The sequence below is a fragment of the Vulpes vulpes genome, chromosome 6 (assembly GCF_048418805.1).
Source record: "Vulpes vulpes isolate BD-2025 chromosome 6, VulVul3, whole genome shotgun sequence".
Taxonomy (NCBI): domain Eukaryota; kingdom Metazoa; phylum Chordata; class Mammalia; order Carnivora; family Canidae; genus Vulpes; species Vulpes vulpes.
In genome coordinates this window covers 130,145,305-130,165,175 of record NC_132785.1, presented here as the reverse complement: position 1 = coordinate 130,165,175, position 19,871 = coordinate 130,145,305, and the positions used below count along the sequence as shown (strand labels likewise).

The 19,871-nt window shown below is 55.1% G+C and overlaps 1 long non-coding RNA gene across 1 annotated transcript in view; it reads left to right on the top strand.

Moving 5' to 3' along the window:
- The window catches only part of LOC140599429 (uncharacterized), a 35,635-nt gene extending 17,249 nt beyond the window's left edge, over positions 1–18,386 (top strand). The window contains exons 2-3 of the long non-coding RNA XR_012002331.1: positions 17,427–17,772; positions 18,047–18,386. This is a non-coding gene — a long non-coding RNA (uncharacterized lncRNA). The remainder of the gene's footprint in view (positions 1–17,426; positions 17,773–18,046) is intronic.
- The last annotated feature ends 1,485 nt before the right edge of the window (positions 18,387–19,871 follow it).

Here is a 19,871-nt window from a genome sequence, read left to right as displayed (position 1 = left end):
TGACAAATCCCTCTTGGGTTTAATCTGTTTGGGAACCTATGACCTTTATACACTTAGAAGTCCATATTTCTCCCCAAATTTAGAAAGTTTTTAGCCATTATTTCTTTAAATAAGCTTTCTTCCCGTTTCTACTTCCTCTGGGATTCTCATATGTATATTATTCATCTGATGATGCCCCATAATTCTCATAGGTTTTCTTCACTCTTCATTCTTTTTTCTTCTCTGAATGGATGATTTCATATGACCTATCTTTGAGTTCACAGATTCTTTCTTCTGCTTAGATCCAGTTTGCTTTTGATGCTCTTGGTTGCATGTTTCACTTCATTGTTTTCTTTGGCTCCAGATTTTTTTTTTGGGGGGGGGGGGTGGTTTTAAATAGTCTTTATTTTTTAAAGTTCTTATTTAGATGCCAGTTAATTAACATATAGTGTAATATTAGTTTAGGTGTAAAATATAGTGGATTTAACATTTCCATACAACACTTGGTGCTCATCACAAGTACACTCCTCCATCTCATCCCCTATCTCACCTCCCCCCCCCAACCATCACATTTTTTTGGTTCTCTTTTAGAATTTGTATTTCTCTGTTCTCATTTTGTTCATGTTCTGTTTTCCTGATTTGAGTTGCTGATCCGTGTTCTCTTGCATCTCACTAGGATTCCTTAAAACCATTGTTTTGAATTTTTTGTCAGGTAACTCATAGATCTCTATTTTTGGGAGGTAAGTCACTGAAAAAATAAGCTTACTTGCTCTTTTCATGATGTCATGTTTTCTTTTTCATATTTTTTTCATATTTTTTGAAATCTTGTGTTGCTGTCTTCATATCTGAAGAAGTAGTCACCTCTTCCAGTCTTTGCTGACTGGCTTTGGGAAAGAGATGTCTTCACCAGTCAGCCTGGCTAGGGATTTTGAGGCTTTATCAAATCTTTTCTATGAATGCACCCACTCTACACTTCTTGTTTCCTCTTGGGAGGAATTTTTAAGACTGTATGTCTTCTAGTGATCCTGATCACACGAAGACAAACACATGACTGTAAGATGCTTACCTGAGGATTTAGAAATAGAATTTTAGGGCAATTCCTATAGGCCAGTGTTTCTTTTTCTTTTCTTTTTTTTTTTTTTTAGGCCAGTGTTTCTTGACCTTGGTTTTACTGACATTTGGGGATGGATAATTCCTTTTGTAGGAAGCTTTTCTGTGCATTGTTGGATGTTTAGCATCGTTTCAGCTCTCTGCTCACTACATGACAGCCCCTCACCACTTGTGAAAACCAAAAATGTCTCCAGACATTCACATGTTCTTCAGGCAGTAGCAAAATCACCTTCAGTTGAGAAACTCTTTTGTAGACTCTCTCCTATAAGTAGTTTTTAAAAAAATTTTTAAATTTTTTATAAATAGGGTTTTAAAGAGTCCTAAGGATGATATACCCTGGGTCTCTACCCAAGGTAGAGAGAAGCCTGTCTCAAGAGATTATAAGTTGATACACAGGAATCCACAGTTTATAAAGAAATTATGTCAGTGTGGGCTAAAAGGGAATTTAAAACCAAAAGAAGCCTTTGAGCCCTCAACTTCCGAAGGCAGAAAGCAGGCTGAGGAAACTACTCAGCTGAAACTGTGGGCCATTTACTATGGAAAATGAGGACTGATTCTAGGAATAGAGGTTAGAGCCCAAAGAGTAAAACCAGAACCACAGAGAACCACTTTCAGGGAATAGAACTTATCCTAATCAGGGAACTGGTACAAAGTACTTGGCTGGATTTTAGGGTTGTGAGGCCCATTTTTGGTTAAGAGTGAGGTGATAGTTATTCCATGCCTTCATTTCATATTGTGAGAGGTCAGATCCTTTTTATCACACAGATCTTCATAAAGAAAAACCATATTTGGAGTGTTGTACTTGAGGAGTCTCATGCTTACCTGGACCTAATTTAATTAAACCTGGACCTTAAGCTGATGCTGTAATTGGATGAGATTTGGGGGTCTTGGATGAGGGTTGAGAATATTTTGTCTATGGGAGGGATGAGAATTGTGGCCAGAGGGCAGACTGCGCCAGGGTGTATTTTCTAAAGATAGCTGCCACAATCTCTCCCTTCTTACAATTCTCTTTTGCAGTGTGAACTTGCCACCACTGCTACAGAGGTGGAATATTTCTGAACGCTTTCGAAACCAGGTGGCCCTATGGCTTCTTTGTCTAAAAGCATATGGTAGAAGTGATGCCATGGCAGTTCTGCCCATAGCTCTCTACTGGCTTGATAGTTTCCTCTTCCTGCTTCTTGGAAGCCAGCTACCATGTAAGAAACGTGGGACCACTACACTGGGAGCACCTTTCTGTGAGAAGCCCAAACCATATCAAAACACTGTTTGTAGGGACGCCTGGGTGGCTCAGCTGTTGAGCGTCTGCCTTTGGTTCATGGCATGATTCCAGAGTCCTGGGATCAAGTCCCACATCGGGCTCCCTGCACGGAGCCTGCCTCTCCCTCTGCCTGTGTCTCTGTCTCTCTCTCTGTGTGTCTCTCATGAATAAATAAATAAAATCTTTTAAAAAGACACTGTTTATAGACACTTTGATCAGCAGCCCCAGCTATACTTCCAGCCAACAGTCAGCTTCAACTGTTGCCCTTTTGGATGGCCAGCCAGGTGAGCCTGCACATTGCCCCAGCTTCCTTTATCCTCTACTGCAAGAGACCAAAGGAAGAGTAGCCCAACTAAACCCAGTTGGCCCCCAGAATCACAAGAGCTAATAAAGTACTGCAAGGATGAGACCGTGGATATAGGTGCATAGGAATTGCTTAGTGTGGCTCTGGTCACAGCTATAAGGAATAGTTACTTTTGCTCCCCCAGCACAAATCTGCCATCCTTCTAGTATCAGAGCTCCAGTTCCAGGGATGGACTCAAGCCTGGCCAGTTAGAATATTCCATTTCCCTGGCAATAATGATTGGATTGTAGTTGGAGATGTGGCTCAAAGCCAGAGAGACAATTCGGGAACATTGACAGAATTATTGAGAAAGAGAGGGTCACTGTGTGGTTGGAACATGGGTTCAGCTGCAGAGACAGAGGCTCTAAATCACCATGGTTGAAATACCCCAACAGTAGTTTTGTCTGACTTGGTTTGGCAGCTCTGCTCTATGGAGCATGCAGGAATCCTAGCTCTTACTATATTTTTGCTCCACCATCCCTAGGATATTGCTCTTGTCCACGTGTCCAGGATGGCTTTTCACCTAATCTGCTTTGCGCCAGACCGTGAAGAGGGTGAGACAATGGTGGTAGGATGCACACTTCTTCCTTTCAGGGTGTGACCTGGAAGTTTCTCACATCGTTTCTATGCATATCCAACTGGCTAGAGCTTTTTCCTGCATCAAATCTAGTGCATCTGTCAGCATTTGGGAAAGATCCAGAGAGCACATTCTAATTATGGGTGGGATATAGAAACCCTCAAGCAATAGAGCTGTACCCCCAAGCTGGTAACAAGCGAGGACTGTTACCATTCCTGTCTGAAGGGTGAGAGGAGGGAGCAGAACAGGGAAAGGCAGGTGCAGAGGGGCTGCCGTGAAAGGAAATGTGAACTCTGGAGAAGTGACATGGCCAGCTTGCGGCAATGCTGACACGAAGAAGCTGGAGGAATAAATAATGTGGCCACCGTTTCCTGCTGGAGTTTCTCATTAGCCAGAGGCTTTTAGAATAGAGAGAGCAAGGGAATCTGTGGCTATTGTTGATTAAGGGCAATCTCCCTGGGCAGACAGCAGGGCGGAGAGGTATAGTAAGTAGATCTAGAGGATCTCATAGAGGATTCCAGCAGACCTAGGTAGGTAGTGAAGGGGTAACTGGGTCTGTGGGCTTTGCTCAAAATTCCATTCCAATGGGAGAAGGGCAAGTGGCCACTGGAAAGCAAGAAGCAGTTTATACATTCCTTTCCCTTGGGGCTGCAAGCTGGGCAGACTTGAGTCTGGTTATGGCAGAAACCATTATTGGAAAGCCTGAGAGGAGGTGGCCAACACAGAGGACAGCAGGAAGCAAAAGTGGAGGCAGGCTGATGGCAAATCATGGAGCACCTTGATTCAGCTCTGCCTGAAGTCACTGCTGCTAGGGTTTTCAGTCAGACAAGCCCATGCATTCTGTTCATTTCTCTTAATCTCTTAGTAGTGTTTGTCTCTTTGGCTGCATTTAGGCAGTCTAGAGCTTGCTCTGGGTTCCTTCTGACATTTACCTGGGATTGAAGCCAGACCATGGACTCCAGGCAGGAAAAGGCAAAACCAGGTGCCTCCGCAGTCAAGCCCTGTGCAAACAACCGTAGCTTCCCCTTCCTGCAGGCGATGTTTCTTTAACACCCAAGCAGATTGACAGCAGTGACATCCAAGGACTCCTTTCTCATGCAGGGCCCTCAGGCAGAGGCTTTCTTTAATTTCTAGTGAGAATTTTGAGGGCGTAACTGTTCCTAAGGCTGAGGGGGAGCCATCAGGCTTGTTTTGCTCTCTTTAGCGTGTTACAACTTATATCAGTGACCTCACAGGGTTGGATCGTTCTACACCAGGCTCTCCCAGTCTCTCCTAGTGACAGCATATGACTTCACAGGTGAAGAAGTCAGCATTGTCACATGGCAAATGAAGCCCTTTGGCTTCCTAAGGTGTGACCACCTAAGGGGCTCCAACACATCCTTTCCTTCCATCCTTTCCATTATTTGGTGCCGTATATGGGTGAAATGTTCCAAGATGTAGTCAGTGCCTGTGCTTGGACCTTTATCCAAGGTATTTGAGCGTAGGCTGCACCCCAAACCAACTGAGTGAGTGTCTCTGGCACAGAGCCTGGACATCAGTACTTTTCTTAAGCTCCAATATGCAGACAAGTTTGAGAGTCACTGCTACAAGCTCAGTCACTCCCCATCAGGAGGGCTGTGTGCTCTCCTAGTCTTCTACCCCCACATCATTTACCAGTGACTCTACTAAAGTAGAACAGCCTCCTTTGAGGCCCCTTCAGGCTTAGTTGGGGCACTGACAAGCCCCAGCACCTCGCTGACACAATCTCCATGCTCCTTGCTGCCGTCCCCGATCCTGAGGATGGTTCTGGTTCAAAGCAGATCCACTGGGATGCCAGTACAGCACCTTGATCTGGATGAAACTGAAGGGGAAGACTCGAATCTGACCTTATACTGAAGCTAATTCAAAACGGGGAGGCTATAGACAGAAATAAACTCAATAACAAGGCAAGTTCAGAGCATATCCGATAACCCATGCCAGACTTTGAAAGGTAGTCTCGGGTGGGTCTCAGTTCTAAGGATTGCAGAGCCAGACTGATCTCAGTTCTAATCTCATGGGGATTAAAGGATAATAAAAGGATACTGTGGATGACTCCATGCTCACAAATTTGATAACTTAGATGAAATGGACCAATTCCTTGAAGGACACAAACTACCCAAATCCACACAAGGAGTATAGATCATCTGATTAGGCTTATGTCTGTTAAAGAAGCTGAATCCATGATTGATAACCTGGGAAAAAAAGCAGCAGGTCCAGGTAGCTTGACTGGTGAAACTACCAAACATTTAAGGAAGAAATGGTACCAATTTTCTACAATTCTCTTCCCAGAAAGTGGAAACAGGGGGAAGGAATACTTCCTAATTCATTCTATGGGGCCAACATGACCCTAATGTCAACACCAGATAAAAACAGAGCGAGGAAAGAGAACTATAAACCAATAATTCTCATGAACATAGATGCAGATATCCTCAACAAAATATTAGGCAATGAAATACAGCAATATGTAAAATGTGTCAATGGAACAGACTACAGATCTCAGAAATGGACTCACAGAAATATAACTGGCTGATCTGTCAGAGGGACACAAGTGTAGTACAATGGAAAAAGGATAGTCTTTTCAACAAATGGTGGTAGAACTATAGGACATTCACACGATCCCTCCCCCCTCCCAAAAAAAATGGAATCTAGACACAGATCTTACATCCTTCACAAAAATTAGCTCAAAATGGGTCATAGACCTAAATATAAAATGTAATATTTTAAAAAATCCTAGAAGAGGATATAGGAGAGTGAATGAACTTGGGATGACCTTTTAGATAAAACACCAGAAACATGGTCCATGAAAGAAAACATAAATTGGACTTCATTAAAATCCAGAACTTATGCCCTGTGAAAGACACAGTGAAGAGAACCAACAGACAAGCTGAAGACTAAGAAAGCTTTGCAAAGCACATAACCCATAAAGCACTTTGTGGAAGTAAATGACAAACCAAATGAGAAGAGGCAAAGCCTATTTGTTCAAAGTTTGCGGTAGCAAGGGAGTTGGCCACCATTGCTCGTGTTTGCCTGAGACTCAAAGGCAGGCAGAGGAGTGGAAAGAGTTTATCGTGAGAGAGCACACTCAGGCAGACGCTGACCGAAGCTGGGAGGCTGGGCTCTGGGAGTGGGCGTCCCGTGTGGTTGCTTAGGGGAGCATATTTGGCTTTCTCTGATTGGTCCTAAGTTGAAAGTGGGAACAAAAATTAAGGATGTGTCATTTATAACTAAAGTCCAGGCTATTTTGGGTTGATTGCTATAGGGATTAGTTTGGTCTCTTGGATTGTTGCTGGCGATGATGGTCTGACTTCCTGCCAGCGCAGCTTGCAGCAGGCTGGCTACTGTGGACAATGGCAGCTGCGGGTTGTGGGCCAGAGTCCTGTTTGCATATATGGCCTGTCCATTTGTTTAGTCAGTCTCTCAAATCTGTCCAAAAATACACAGAAATCTTACTCAGCAACCAGCAAGCAAATATCCCAATTAAAAATGGGCAAAAGAGCTAAACAGGCAGCTCACCAAGGAATATATGCAGATGGCAAAAAAAAGCGGATCCATTTCTTATTATGGAATTGCAAATTAAAACAATGAGATACCGCTACACATCCATTAGAACGGCTAAAATAAAAAAAGAAACTGGCAACACTGAGTGCTGGCAAGGACGTGGTGCAACAAGAACGCTCATTTACTCCCGGTGGGAATGCGAAATGGTGCAGGCACTTTGGAAGACGGTTCTGTGCTTTCTTGCAAGCTAAACATAATGTCACAATGCAAGCCAACAATTGCACTCCTCAGTATTTATCCAACTGATATGAAAACGTATGTCCACACAAACCTGCACCTGAATGTTTATGGCAGTTTTCGTCATCATCACCCCAAACTGGAGGCAATTAAGGTTTCCTTCAGTCGGTGAACAGATAAATTCCAGACAATGGAATATTATTCAGCAATGAAAAGAAATGAGCTATCAAGTCATGAAAAGATACAGAGGAACCTTGACTGCATATCCCTAAGTGAGAGAAACCAGTCTGGAAAGGCTGCAGACTGTATGATTCCAACCATACGACATTCTGGAAAAGTCAAAACTATGGTCACTAAAAAGGTCAATGCCTGCCAGGTGCTTGGGGGAGGGAAGGGTTAGTAGATGGAGCACAGGAGGTCAAACCGTTCTGTAGGATCCTGTAACTATGGATATACGACATCATGCATTTGTCAAAACCCGTAGAATTTTACAGTCCAGAGAGACCCTTAATGTACACCAGGTAAAAACCAATGATTTAGGTCTCAAGTCTCCCAGGAAGGGATACACGCTGTGATGAGAGAATTTGGCTGTGTACAAATGTGTGAAAAAGCCTCAGTGAAGGAGAATGGGAGAGAAGGCACTGGCCTAAGTAACTTTGGAAATGGGTGGAATCTGCAAGACTAAAGGCAGAAAAAAGTGTCCCCAAGCACTGGACTCTGGTTGATAAAGCCGCTTCCCATGGGAGTCCGGTTCACAGTCTGATGCCACAGTGCATGGACACTGGAATGGAACCGTAAGTCGTTGGCAGGCAAACAGGAGTCAGACCTCTCACTGCTGGTGTGGGGATTTAGACAGAAGCCACGGGAGGAATGACCCATGTGGTGTAGATCGGAAGTAGAAATGTCAGCCTGAACTCATGTTTAGCGGAACATGGATACAAACGACTACATACGGAATTATTTATAGGGACGTAGCCATGCACATCAGCACACCCAGCTGTGCTATATTTCTGTCGGCCGAGGGGCCCAGAAGCAATGCCATCCCAGGAGCAATGAGCACACCCAGTGCCCAGCGCTTGGCTTCTAGCACCGCTGTTCTCCAGTGAAAAGAACCAGGGCTCCTTGCAGAAATGGCTGATCCCTAGGACCGGGGCAAGAATCACACAGGATGAGCCTGTAGGAAGGGAGGCTCAAACAGACAAGTCTGCCTTGACGAGGGCGTGCTCCGTGACGAGGGACCCAGGGGCCCAAGCTGGAGGAATGTGAGCAGCAAAATAAATGGTAAAGGGTTATATTCCAAACAATAAAATAAGTATCCATGAGTCTGAACCTATTTAAATGACTGAATAACTAAATGGGAGAGAAGAGACAAATCTCCGTGCAGAAGAATTCCAAATAATTATGTAGATGTTTCCCCCCTTGAAGGAGGATTCCCCCCTTCGAGGGACGGCCCCGTTCCTTAGGTGTGGGCTGCACAGGGCGACCCCCTTCCGGAGGACAGCGTAGATGGGGACGGAAAGAGTCATCTTCTAGGGGAGAAACCCAACAAACACACCCCAGCCTGGTGACCAAGGCCAATGCCCACGGTGACATGTCATGTTGCTTGTGTGCTCTCTGGACGAGAGGAGACAACCTCTGTGACTGCCTCCCAGACCCCAGACCCACAGCACCAGTCAACTGTGAGAAAGACATCGAATCCCAGCAGAATTTGGAAAAACCTGACCAAATACCTGGCCGGTCATCCTCAAGATGGTCGAGGTCATCAGAACCAAGAGGAGCCTGAGATCAACCTCTCCATGGCCAGGAGGGTTTTCTCCGTACACGGAACACTTTCGGCACCAGATGTGCAGGGTTTTCCACACCAACCAATTACACAGTTCTCTGCAGGCTCCAAAGGGTGTCCTACCCTTTAGTCCAATCTGACGCTAACAACCCAGACTCTGCACAGGCCCCAAAGGTCGAGGGTTCAAGTCCCAGACCCCAGTCACAAGTCTGGGCCACCCACACTTCTGACCCGATACAAGTCAAGGATTCCCGTGACTATGTCCTTGGGTCTGATCGTTGGCTAAAACAGTTCTCAGGATTCAGAGAAACAAGTTGCTTGCATTTACTGGTTTATGATAAAGGCTCTCGTAAAGGGCACAGGCGGACAGCCGGATAAAGAGGTGCCGAGGACCAGATGCAGGTGGGCCCCAAGGGCGGCAGCTTCTGTCCCCGTGGAGTTTGGGGCGTGTCACCCCCTTGGCATACGGACACATTCACCAACCAGAAACTCTCTGAACCCATTAGTCAGGGTTTTCTTAGAGGTTCCAACACGTGGCCACGATCGATGAAATCACTGGACTTTGGTGACTGACTCAACCTCCACTCCCTCTCCCCTCTCAGAAGTCAGAGGCTGGAGGTGACACTTGGTTCCTCGGGCCCCAGCCCCCAGCCCAGGTAGCTCTCTAGTGACCCCAGAGTCACCTCAGGTAAGACTGATGGGGCGTGTTTCCCTCGCTCCCTTACCACCCAAGAAACTACGTGGGTTTTAGGATCGAGGTGCCAGGAACCAGAGGCAGACTGGAACATTTCTGGTCACACGGGAGCCTGGGGCCGGGGAAGGCAGGGGGCGCCTAGGGGGATGAAGTATGACTTGTAGTTAGTGCATCGGGAGCGGTTCATTCATTGTGGCAGCAGCCCCACCGTAACGGAAGGTTTTGGTCACAGGGACACCCTGTGTGGGTCACAGGGCTGGGGGTGGGGTGCTCTGTTTTGTCTTCTAAAAACCACAGTCTACTGGAAAAGATATAAAAGACAGGCCGTTGCCCCTGGGCACTGCTGCGCAGAGTGGGGCAGCCCTGGTGAAGGCCCTTTGCGTAGACCTGAGGACACTGGAAGCCACGTTAAGGTCTCTATTTAGGATTCAGTGTTGGGAAAACACCTTTTTCTTGGACTTGAAACACCGATGGACCCCATCGTCCACACACATTGCTTCCAGGATGCAAGTGTCGTGGGTGCAGACCCCGCCCGTGGTGGGAGTGCAGGTGCTCAGCTGGCAGAGACCCTGCTGGCCTGGCCTCAACGACCTCGGACTGGGGGTGGGTGTCGGGGTGGGGGGCTGTGAGGGCGCGCACCTTCTCCCCTTTAGTTTTGGGAAGAGGCATATCCTCATAAAAGGGGGGACCTTTACGTGGCTTCCAGATGGCCGACTCTGCTCAGCGCCCTGCAGGACCGCGCTCCACGTGGTGCAGTCAGACTGCGGGGGATGAGGATGGAAATTGTCTGGGCCACGGGGTCGCGATGCACAGGAAAGGGCACGACCTGTCACGGGCACGAAGGTCACAAAATAAACCAACATGCAATTGAGCTGTCATCGCCACCCAGGACAGTGGCCCCCGCCCAGCTCCCGCCAAGGACAACCGGGAAAAACCGTAAGAGGAGCCACTGCTGTCTTAAGCCACACGCCTCCAGTTTGGAAGTTGTTTTGTGACTCCCACCCCTCCCGCACCCCAGCTCTGTGCGTGCCCCGAGAGCGGAGCGTGGGCTCCGTGGGCTCCGTGGCTGCGCCGGGACCAGGCCCCCATCTCCAGGCGGACCCCACCGCCGGTCCGAGGGTGCGCTCCGCCGCGGGGTGCCGCCTGCGGCCGCGGGACAGCTGGGGCGCTGGCGGGCCTACAAGTTCTGTCCAGCCTGGCGCACCTGCCCCCTCCGCTCAGGGTGCTGTATTCAGAAGTGATGTCCCACCCACGCAGAAGCAGTAAGGGCAAGAACAGCACCGAGAAGAGCCAAGCACCTTTACCAGGTTCGCCGACTACTCCCTCCCGTGCCCTCTACCATTTGCGCTCTCGCTCGCAGACGCCCCTAAGATTTCCGAGCCCCCTGAGGAGAAGCTCCAGGTAGCGCGACCCTTTTTAAGTATGTCTGTGTGGGATTCCCGGGGATGGGGACATTTGTCCCTCTACGCGACCTCAGCACCGTCACGGATTCCTCAGTTTACATTAACGCATTTGTTGGACGCACCATCCAGATTCCACGTCTGCCTCTGGGTTCTGGGGACCCGGGCGCCCGCCTCCTGCACCTGCAGACAGGTGAGGCTCCCGGGGCCGCACTTCGTGGTCAGGCCACCTGAGTATAGGCGATGGGGCCCTCGAGGTCCCCTGACCCCGGCGGAACCGTGGGGCCCCTTTTAGGATCGGCAGCACGTGTCCTGGTGTGCTCCGACTGTCTTTGCCTGTCCTGCGTGTTCCGCTTTCTTCTCCAGAAACGTCTACACACACGTGTTAGATCTTCTCCGTCGGAGCTCGGCACCTCCTCTCCTAATTATTTTTATACTGTAGTTGTCATTTCTATTTTCTGCGATTTCCTCACGCCCACACCCCTTGCCTTCAGAGGCACGTCCAGCCATGGCTGGTCTTCTCCTCGGGGGACCAGGCCATCCCCGCCCCTGGGATTTCTGCAGCCCGCCCCTCACCCCACCCGGGGCCCCTGTCCCCCCAGGAGGTCAGGCGGTCTGGAGCAGCAGAGCCCTCTCTGTCCGAGCTTGGCGCTTGGGCGGGCTGTCCCTCCTCCTTTACACAGGATCCTGGACGGCCCGAGGAGTCCGGGCAAGCGCTGTCTGCCCAAGTGCGTGCAGGCCGGGCCGGGCTTCTGAAAGCCCACGCACGGGGCCCTCCCCAGCCCTGCGGACCCGCCACGCTCCAGCCCTCGGCACCAGCAGGGGACTCAGGCTCAGGGTATCTGGTGACAGCGCCCGCCAGGGTCCAAATGTTCGCGACCCCCCGAAATCCTATGTCGGATCCTAACCCCCAAGGGGGTGGTGTGTGTGGGGGCGGCTCTGGGGAGGTGCTGAGGTGGGCGGGTGGAGCCCCACGAAGGCGTCAGGGCCCTTAGAGAAGGCTCCGGCCGGCCACCGGCCAGGACAGAGAGGGGGCCTCGCCCCAGCCCGCCCCCCCAGGGCTGTGGGAAATGGGTTCCTGCGGGGGGCCAGCCCGGTGCCACCAGCTCTCAGGCCGCCGGCGCCACACTCCGCGGCAGCCACCCGCAGGCAGGCGCCAGCTCCCGCCTTCCACCCGCGCCAGCCCACGGCGTCTGTCCCTTGTATGCGCGGTTCCATCTGTGCCCGAAGCTGCGCGGCCGGCCCTCTGCGTGGGCTGCGGGCCCGCGACTTACACACGCTCTGCACCGGGTGTGAGCATCGACGGCTGCGACGGGGCTGCACGCGCAGCTGCTCACCGCCTCCCCCAGCAGCTGGCTTAGAGCCCGGCCGTGCACGCGGGTGGGCAAGGTCAGAGGCTGTGACCAAGAGGAGTTCGAGCCCGGGGCCTGGAGCAGCAGGGACCTCTGGCTCCCCCCATGGGGACGCCCCCCTCCCCTTCCCCCCCCTCCTCTCTCTCCCTCCCCATCCTCTGCCCACCCTGGGGTCTGCTGGGAGTGTCTGTGTTCATTCCTCCTCCTCCCCAGGGAGGACTTCCCCTCCTCCCTCCCCTTCCCCCTCCCCTCCTCCTCCTCCCCCTCCATCATCCTTTCTCCACCTCCCCCTCCCCTTCCCTTCCTCCTCCTCCTCCCTTTCTCTCATCCCTCCTCCTCCTCCCTCCCCCTCCCCTACCCACTCAGTGGTCTGGTCAGAGCTTCTGTCTTCACTCCCTGCCCATGATGACTCCACTTCCCCTCCCTCCCCCTCCATCGCCCTCTCCCCTCCTCCTCCTCCCTCTCCCCCCTCTCCTCTCCTCCCCCTCCCCCTCCCCTCTCCCCCCCCCCCCCGCCCACCCAGTGGTCTGGTCAGAGTCTCTGTGTTCACTCACCTGCTCCAGGAGTCCCTCGGGTGGACCCACAGAGTGGGTTTTCCTTCGCGTCCTTCACTCAGCTTGTTTGTGAGGCTCGTGCACACCGTCCATGGGCACTTTGTTCCGCGTCTGGGGATGGACCCAGAGCGGCCCTTCCTCCCCTGCTGACGTCTGCTTGTGGGGTGTGAGCGTTCACACGAGGGCCAGCAGGCAGGTGGCTCTGCACACTCAGCAGGGCTGGGCAGCGCCCTCCTCTTCCTCTCCCTTTCCTGTCGCCCCGAAGGTCTCCACACTGGCTGTCGTTTACAACACCCACATTTTAAAACAATGGGGCCCCTCCCCTTTAAATGCTCTCATTCTGGGTCTGATCACTGTTGGGTGGTGCACCTGTCAGAGATGGGGGCTGGCGGGTGGGAACCAGGCACCAGGAAGGGACAACGGAGCACAGACCCATGGGCTTGGCGCCATGTGATGGCGGTGGCCCCTGTAGCAAGGCTGCCCTGAGGAGCAGCACAGGGCGCCCATCGGCCCGGTCCCTCCGCCTGTGTGTGTCTGCCCCCTGTCATCTGCCCTCGGCCACGGCCACAGCTGGACCAGAGCCCAGGGGCTCCGGAGAGCCCCATCTGGAGGCACCCACCCCACCCACAGCCTCTTGTGCTGGCCTCTGGGGAGGCCGCTGCTCTCCCACCACGTGGTCTCAGGGTCTGAGGGGGACTTGGTGCTCCCGGGTCCCCAGCGCTTATGATGAGGAGACCACCCTGGGTTCCCTGGGTGGGTCCCAAATCCGATGACAGGTGTCCTTATAACATCCGGAGGAGAGACAGGCAGAGGGGCCCGTGTGAAGACAGAAGCAGGGCTTGGGACGACGTGGCCACAGCCCCGGACGCTGCAGCCCCAGGAGCCAGAGGGGCAGGAAGGACCCTGCCCTGCAGCCTCGGGAGGAGCTCGGTCCTGCTGACACCCTGAGTTAGACTTGCGGCTTCCAGGACCTCTGTTGTGAAGCCCCCCCCCCCCGCCCCCGTGTGTGGTCGCCTGGCAGGGCGGCCCCAAGGGCAGGTGCAGAGCAGCGCCAGGTGCCCAGCCCCCCACCGGGGACAAGGCTTCCGCCCCGCCTGGCTCCTGGGTCCCCGGGGTGACGGAGCCGTCCGGGGTGTGCCTGGTGTGGCGTGGGGGTGGCTGTGTGCACACCACGGAGGGGGTGCTGGGGGCCCCACGGCCTCACCCCGCCGCCCTCCCTTCGCCCGCCGAGCACGTGGCTTCACTCGCTTCAGCTGCCACGAGGCGCCACGACGCTCTCGAGCTTGTGTTTGTTTTTCTGCGGACTCCGTGGCTCTGAACCAACAGCTTGAAGCTATTTGAGTGTTTTGTCGTCGCTGTTGGTGCACAGCCCTCGTTCGGGAGCAGCTCGCCTGCCAGCCGACTGCGGAGCGCGAGCCGCCGGCCGGGGCCCCCACGTCCTGCCTGTAGGGACCCCGCGCTTGGGCCGCCGCCCCCCGAAGGTGTGCGAGGAGGGAGCCGGTCCCAGCCCTGCCACCCGCGGCCGTGCCTGGGCCAGTCCTGAACCCCTGAGCCCCGAGCCTCTCGTGAGCGGCTCCCCCCACAGGTGCAGGGGCACAAGGGGTCACAGGAGCCCCACTTGGCGAGGGGCTGCACGCAGGGACCCGCCGTGTTGTCCGTGAGATGGTGCCCGGCTCTCCCAGGGCCCGGGGACCACGGGACAGGTGCTAGGAGCCCCTTCTCACAGGTGAGAATGACCCCCCGTGGGCGGCCACATGCTTCCCCGCCGTCCAGGTCGCATCTCTGTGAGCCCCTCCCCGTCGAGGGGTGGCCCTCCCATGCCAGAGGGGAGAGGAGTCACCAGGGCTCAGAGCCACTGGACACTTGCCTACTGTCCCTGAGCCACCAGCCAGGGCTGGCCAAGGGTCTCTGTCCACCACAGTCCCAGGGAGAAGAGCAAGCATCGGGCTCTTTGTTCTCGATCCCCAGGGAGGGCTACGAATCAGAGCTGACCTTTCCAGAGAGAGATCCCGTAGCTGTGACCAGACTTGCAGCGTGAGGTCACCGGGCTGGCGCAGGGCTCCGACCCTGGCCTTGGCCGTCACTGAGAGCTGGCCGGGCCTGGTCCTGGCTGCCCTCTGCAGACCGCAGAGGAGCGGATGAGCCTGTGGGTCCTGGGACTACCAGGTGGGCCTCCCTAGGGCTCGCAGGTCAGAAGGTGCTGCACACGATGGGGAATGACCGCCAGAGCCGCTGGGGACGGGCCAAGGGCCGGGCCGGGTCTCCTTCGAGCCAGTTCACCAGGCCCGTGCTGAGGAGGGATTGTGATGCTGGAGGGCCCACCCCAGCAGCTCTGGCGGGGGGATGGGGCCCAGGGGTGAGAAGCGGGTCTGGCTGGAGCAGAGGCCAGGCTCACAGCCCATACCTGCCGACGCCTTCCCAGTTTCCTGCACCCCTGAGCTCTCCGGGTTGCCAGGATGCCCCACCTGTGCCAGGCAGGATGCCTCGCTGCCTCATCCAGGGAGGAACTGAGCTCCAGCGGGAGGGGGCCTGCATCTGCTCCCACCTGCCCCCTCCTTGGAGGAGGCCCAGGACAGGGGACTGAGGGCGCCTGGCCAAGTCCAGGAAAGGGAACAGTAGGACTCTTCACACTGCAGTGAAATGGAGCCCTAGGGGGCTGGGGGCTGGGGGCTGGGGGGGCGGAGGAGGGACGACCTGGGGGCTTGGTGCAGGGTCTCGGGGGCATGTTGCACCGTCCCCAGAGGGCAGGTGTGTGCTCTCTCAAAACACAGCAGCAGCCCACACTGGTCACTGGGGAGCCAGACAGCCCCTGAGGGCCCAGCCGGGCCAGTGGGTGCTGGGAACAGGCCTGCAGCAGCGGCGGCTTGGTGGAGGCCTCGGCTCAGGGCCCAGAGTCACGGGAAGCCTGTGAGGGGAGTGAAAGGGGGATTCTTCTGGTCTTGAGGGATCTCAGGGGGGCTGGAGAGACCCCAGACTGCCTGTCTTTTGGGTACCAGGTAGCTTCAGGTGAGGCTGCTGCTCATTCATCGTCAGGGCCACATGGGACCGCAGGACCTTTGTATGAAGCCCATGAGCCGGGGGGAGGGGAGGCCGGAGGTTGGGGAGGGGGGAGGGTGGACTTCATTTACTGGGTCTCCATCCTAAGGCCGGTTGCAGAGTCCTCTACCCATTTAAGCATCTCTATTCCCAGTGATTGGCTCAGGGAACCCCTGCCCCCGAGGGGACCCCTGGCCCACAAAGGCCACACCTTACCCTACAGACCTGAGCGGACGCTACCTCTGAAGCACGTGCATGCAGGAGGGGTGGGGGCAGAGGCTGTGAGCACAGGCCCAGAGTCTTGGGGAGGGAGGGGAAAGAGAGCCAGGTCCCAAGTCTGACCCAGGGACCAGGATGGCTGCCGGCCGGATGCCTCTGGGTGTGTGGGGGGCTACAGAGGCCCCAGCCAGGGAGGGAAGGAGAGGCTGGCGCTGGACCCCTCTCACCCGGGCGCACGGGCCTCAGCTACTCCAGGGAGACGAAGCCGGGCGGCCCAGCTCTCCCCTGGAGGTGACCCGAAGGACGCCCCGTTGGTCTGTCCCGGGATGGTCCTGGGGTGGGAGGACACTCGCTCCCCAAACCGGCCCGATGATGCATTCACGTGTCCGTGACCGCCCCTGTAAGCTTTCCTGTAGGGGCAGGGCTTGCGGGCTGCGGGGCTACAGGTAGACTCCTGACTGCAGGGCAGTGGGACAGCATCCGGCCGCGGGTGCCCGAGGCTCTGGCTGAACCGACAGCCGCAGGCCCTCTAGGCTCTTACCTGAAAACCTGGAAAACATAAGACAAGGAGAAAGCCCGTCCGGTTGCAGGAAGGGACAGCTGGACGCGCCACTGACTCCTCCGCAGAGACGCGGGAACCCAGGAGGCCGTGGGGTGCTGTCTTTGGGAAAAAACAACTCAAAACGCTGAATTGTCTCCCGGAGACTATGCTCTGAGAATGCAGGTGATAAAACCCATTTTTAGACAAATGTGGCATCAGGCGTCCCTCCTTCCCTAAGGGAGACAGCGAGGGGATCCTCCGGGAAGAAACGGAGTGAGCCAAGACCCAGCGCTGGGACGGAGGCCGCCACGGCCAAGGGCCCAGCAGCTGGCAATGATGCGCGGTGTGGGGGACCGACGGCGTCACCGGCAGGGGTTTGTGTCCCATCTTGTAGGGTGTGTGCGTCTCGCTAAGGCATTTAGACATCTTTTACCTCCCGCTCGTGGGGTGCAGGGAAACAGGGTGACGCTTTGTGCGAGGGAGACATCCGGACCCCGCGGGCCCGGGAGTGGGGCCGGTCGCGCAGCCTGGAGGCCAGGCCGGGGTGTGGACCGCAGGCCCGGCCGGGCTCGGAGCCGCTCCCGCACCCCTTGAGGTTGCCCTGCGGGGAGCGCCCACCGGGTGGGAGGAGCCGTGTCCCTCCGCGGGTACAGATCCTGCATGTGGGCAGCAGGGCACTGTCCCCTCTGGCTGGGTTTCCAGGAGCGGCTGGTGGCCAGCTGGCTGGGGCAGCGCGCGCACCCTCGGGGCCAGGCCTCGGGGGGTGGGGGGGTCATTCCGGCAGACCCTCCAGGAATGCCGTTTTGCTTCTGGTTTTCCATCTTAAGGCGGGAAGTTCCAGAATTTCCGTTCAGCCCTTGAGGAAGGAAGAAAGGAATCGTCGTGATGGCCCCAGGCCACGGCCCAGCAGCCCGGAGCTTTGGGCCTGCGCGCAGCGAGGTCCGCTCCAATGACGCCGGGTCGAGCTAGGGAAGTAACTTGACCAAAGTCACAACTGCCCGACGGCGACGTCTGACGAGGGAAGATGCCACCAACTGCCCGACCGCCGTGAGTGAGCTCCCCTTTGGGCTGACGGGTCACGGTCGTGTTTGGGGTCCCAGGGTCACCGTCCACCTGAAGCCGGTGGTCACCGTCCGGAAAGGCGGCCTCCTCGCCCTCCAGCAACCTGCATATGTAAGTCATATGATCTGATTTTTTTAAAAAAAGATTTTATTTATTTATTCATGAGAGACCCCGGGGTGGGGTTGGCAGAGACACAGGCAGAGGGAGAAGCAGGCTTCATGCAGGGACCCCGATGTGGGACTCGATCCTGGGTCTCTGGGGTCATGCCCTGTGCTGAAGGCGGCGCTAAACCGCTGAGCCACCCGGCTGCCCCTGATTTTTATTAATTTATTTTTATTTTATTTTATCTTATTTATTTATTTTTTAAATGAACTTTTTATTTTAGGACAGGTTTAGATTGACAGGAAGATGTTGAAGATAGTCCATCGGTGTTGACGTCTTACAGGGGGCGGCGGGTTGTCACAGCGGATGAACCCGCAGGGACCGTCGTTGCCACTGAAGCCCACACCGTGTCCGGAGTCCCGGGCTCTCCCTTCGCGCCCGTTCCCTGTTTCGCGGTCCCACCCGGGACGCCACGTCGCAGTCAGTCTCGTCTGAACCATCAAGAAACTGACAGTTTCTTAGGTTTTCCCTGGTTTTGTTGATTGTGAGTTTTGAGAAGGGCTGGGACGATCCCGAGTGGGGCTTGTGGGATGTTTCTCTGATGATCAGACTCTGGCGGGAGATTTTAGGGGGAAGACCACGGAGGGGGCGCCTTTCTCCCCAGGTCACGGGTGCACGCGATCAACGGGGCGAGTCGCTGCGGCGTCGGCCTTGGCCACCTGCTGAGGGCGCTGCCGGTTTCTCATCTGGAGGGGGAGTCGCCCCAGGAGGGGGCATCGGAGCAGGGCATCGGATTTGTCTGCAGAGACGTTCACCTCGCCCCCCCCTCCGCCCCCCCCCCCCCCCCCGTGCGTGTAGTCATCTGTTTATATCAATGGGAATTTGTGAATTTTTGTTATGCTTTGGGTTAAAATTCGGTCCTGTGTTGTTTTGTTCTGTTGCAGCTTTGGCCATTGGACACGTGTGTGTGTGCCCATGTGTGTAGGTGGTGTGTTTGTGTGCAGGTGTCTGTACGTGTGTGTATCGGTGCTGTGTGAGTCTCTGTGTCTGTGTCTGTGTGTATCTGTGTCTGGGGCGTGTCTGTGTGTCTGTGGAGTGTGTCTGTGTGTCTGGGGGGTGTGTGTGGCTCGGTGTGTCTGTGTGTCTGGAGCACTTCCTCACTCTCTGGCACCGTGTGATGTGTTGGTTTTCAGCGGCTCAGGAGTGGATTCTTGCTGGGCTGTGGTTCAACCAGGATGGGGACCAGGACAGGGACAAGGACCAGGACGGGGACCAGGATGGGGTCCAGGACAGGGACCAGGACGGGGACTAGGACAGAGACCAGGACAGGGACCAGGACGGAGACCAGGACAGGGACCAGGACAGAGACCAGGACAGGGAAAAGGACCAGGACGGGGACCAGGACAGGGAAAAGGACCAGGATGGGCACCAGGAAGGAGACCAGGATGGGGACCAGGACCCCGTTGAATAGACATGCTGGTCCTGTCCCCTCTCCCAGGACATCCTGTTCGCAGGAACATGCTACAGTCGGCTCCTCGTGATCACATGCTGGGGGCGGGGGTGCTGGCTGACGGCGATGCTGCGCCCCGGCTGTCCGCACCCCGTTTCCCACGAGCAGGAGCTCGGTGTGTGCTGCTCAGAGGCGCGAAGCATCACGTATGGAGCCTGCAATCCCGCCGTGGTGGCCGCGTCCCCAGGGCCCTCTCCGCTGCCAATTTTGTCAGCCAGGCTCTTTGGGAGCCAGAAATCACACAGCAGAGGACAAGAGGACGTGTGACAGAAGGAAGTGCTGGCTGTAGGGGCTCCCGAGAGCGTGGTGCGACACCGAAGGATACAGGGCGCCCAGGGACAGGGAGCAGAGGCGGGAGAGGTCCAGCCGCCCCCTGGCTGCGCTCCAGACGCAGAGGAGGGGAGAGGTTTGCTGTGGTGACGTGCCGCCGGGCCTTCTGGAAGCTGCCCGCGTGCTCGTGCCTGGGAGACGCCCCCCGGGGCGCCGGGCCCACCCGGTGCGGGCTGCTGGTGCACCCTGTGACGGCAACCACGGGAAACAGGGTCACGCTGGGGCGTCGCATTAGCCCTGGGCTTGGAGCTTCCTGGGGAGGGTGGGT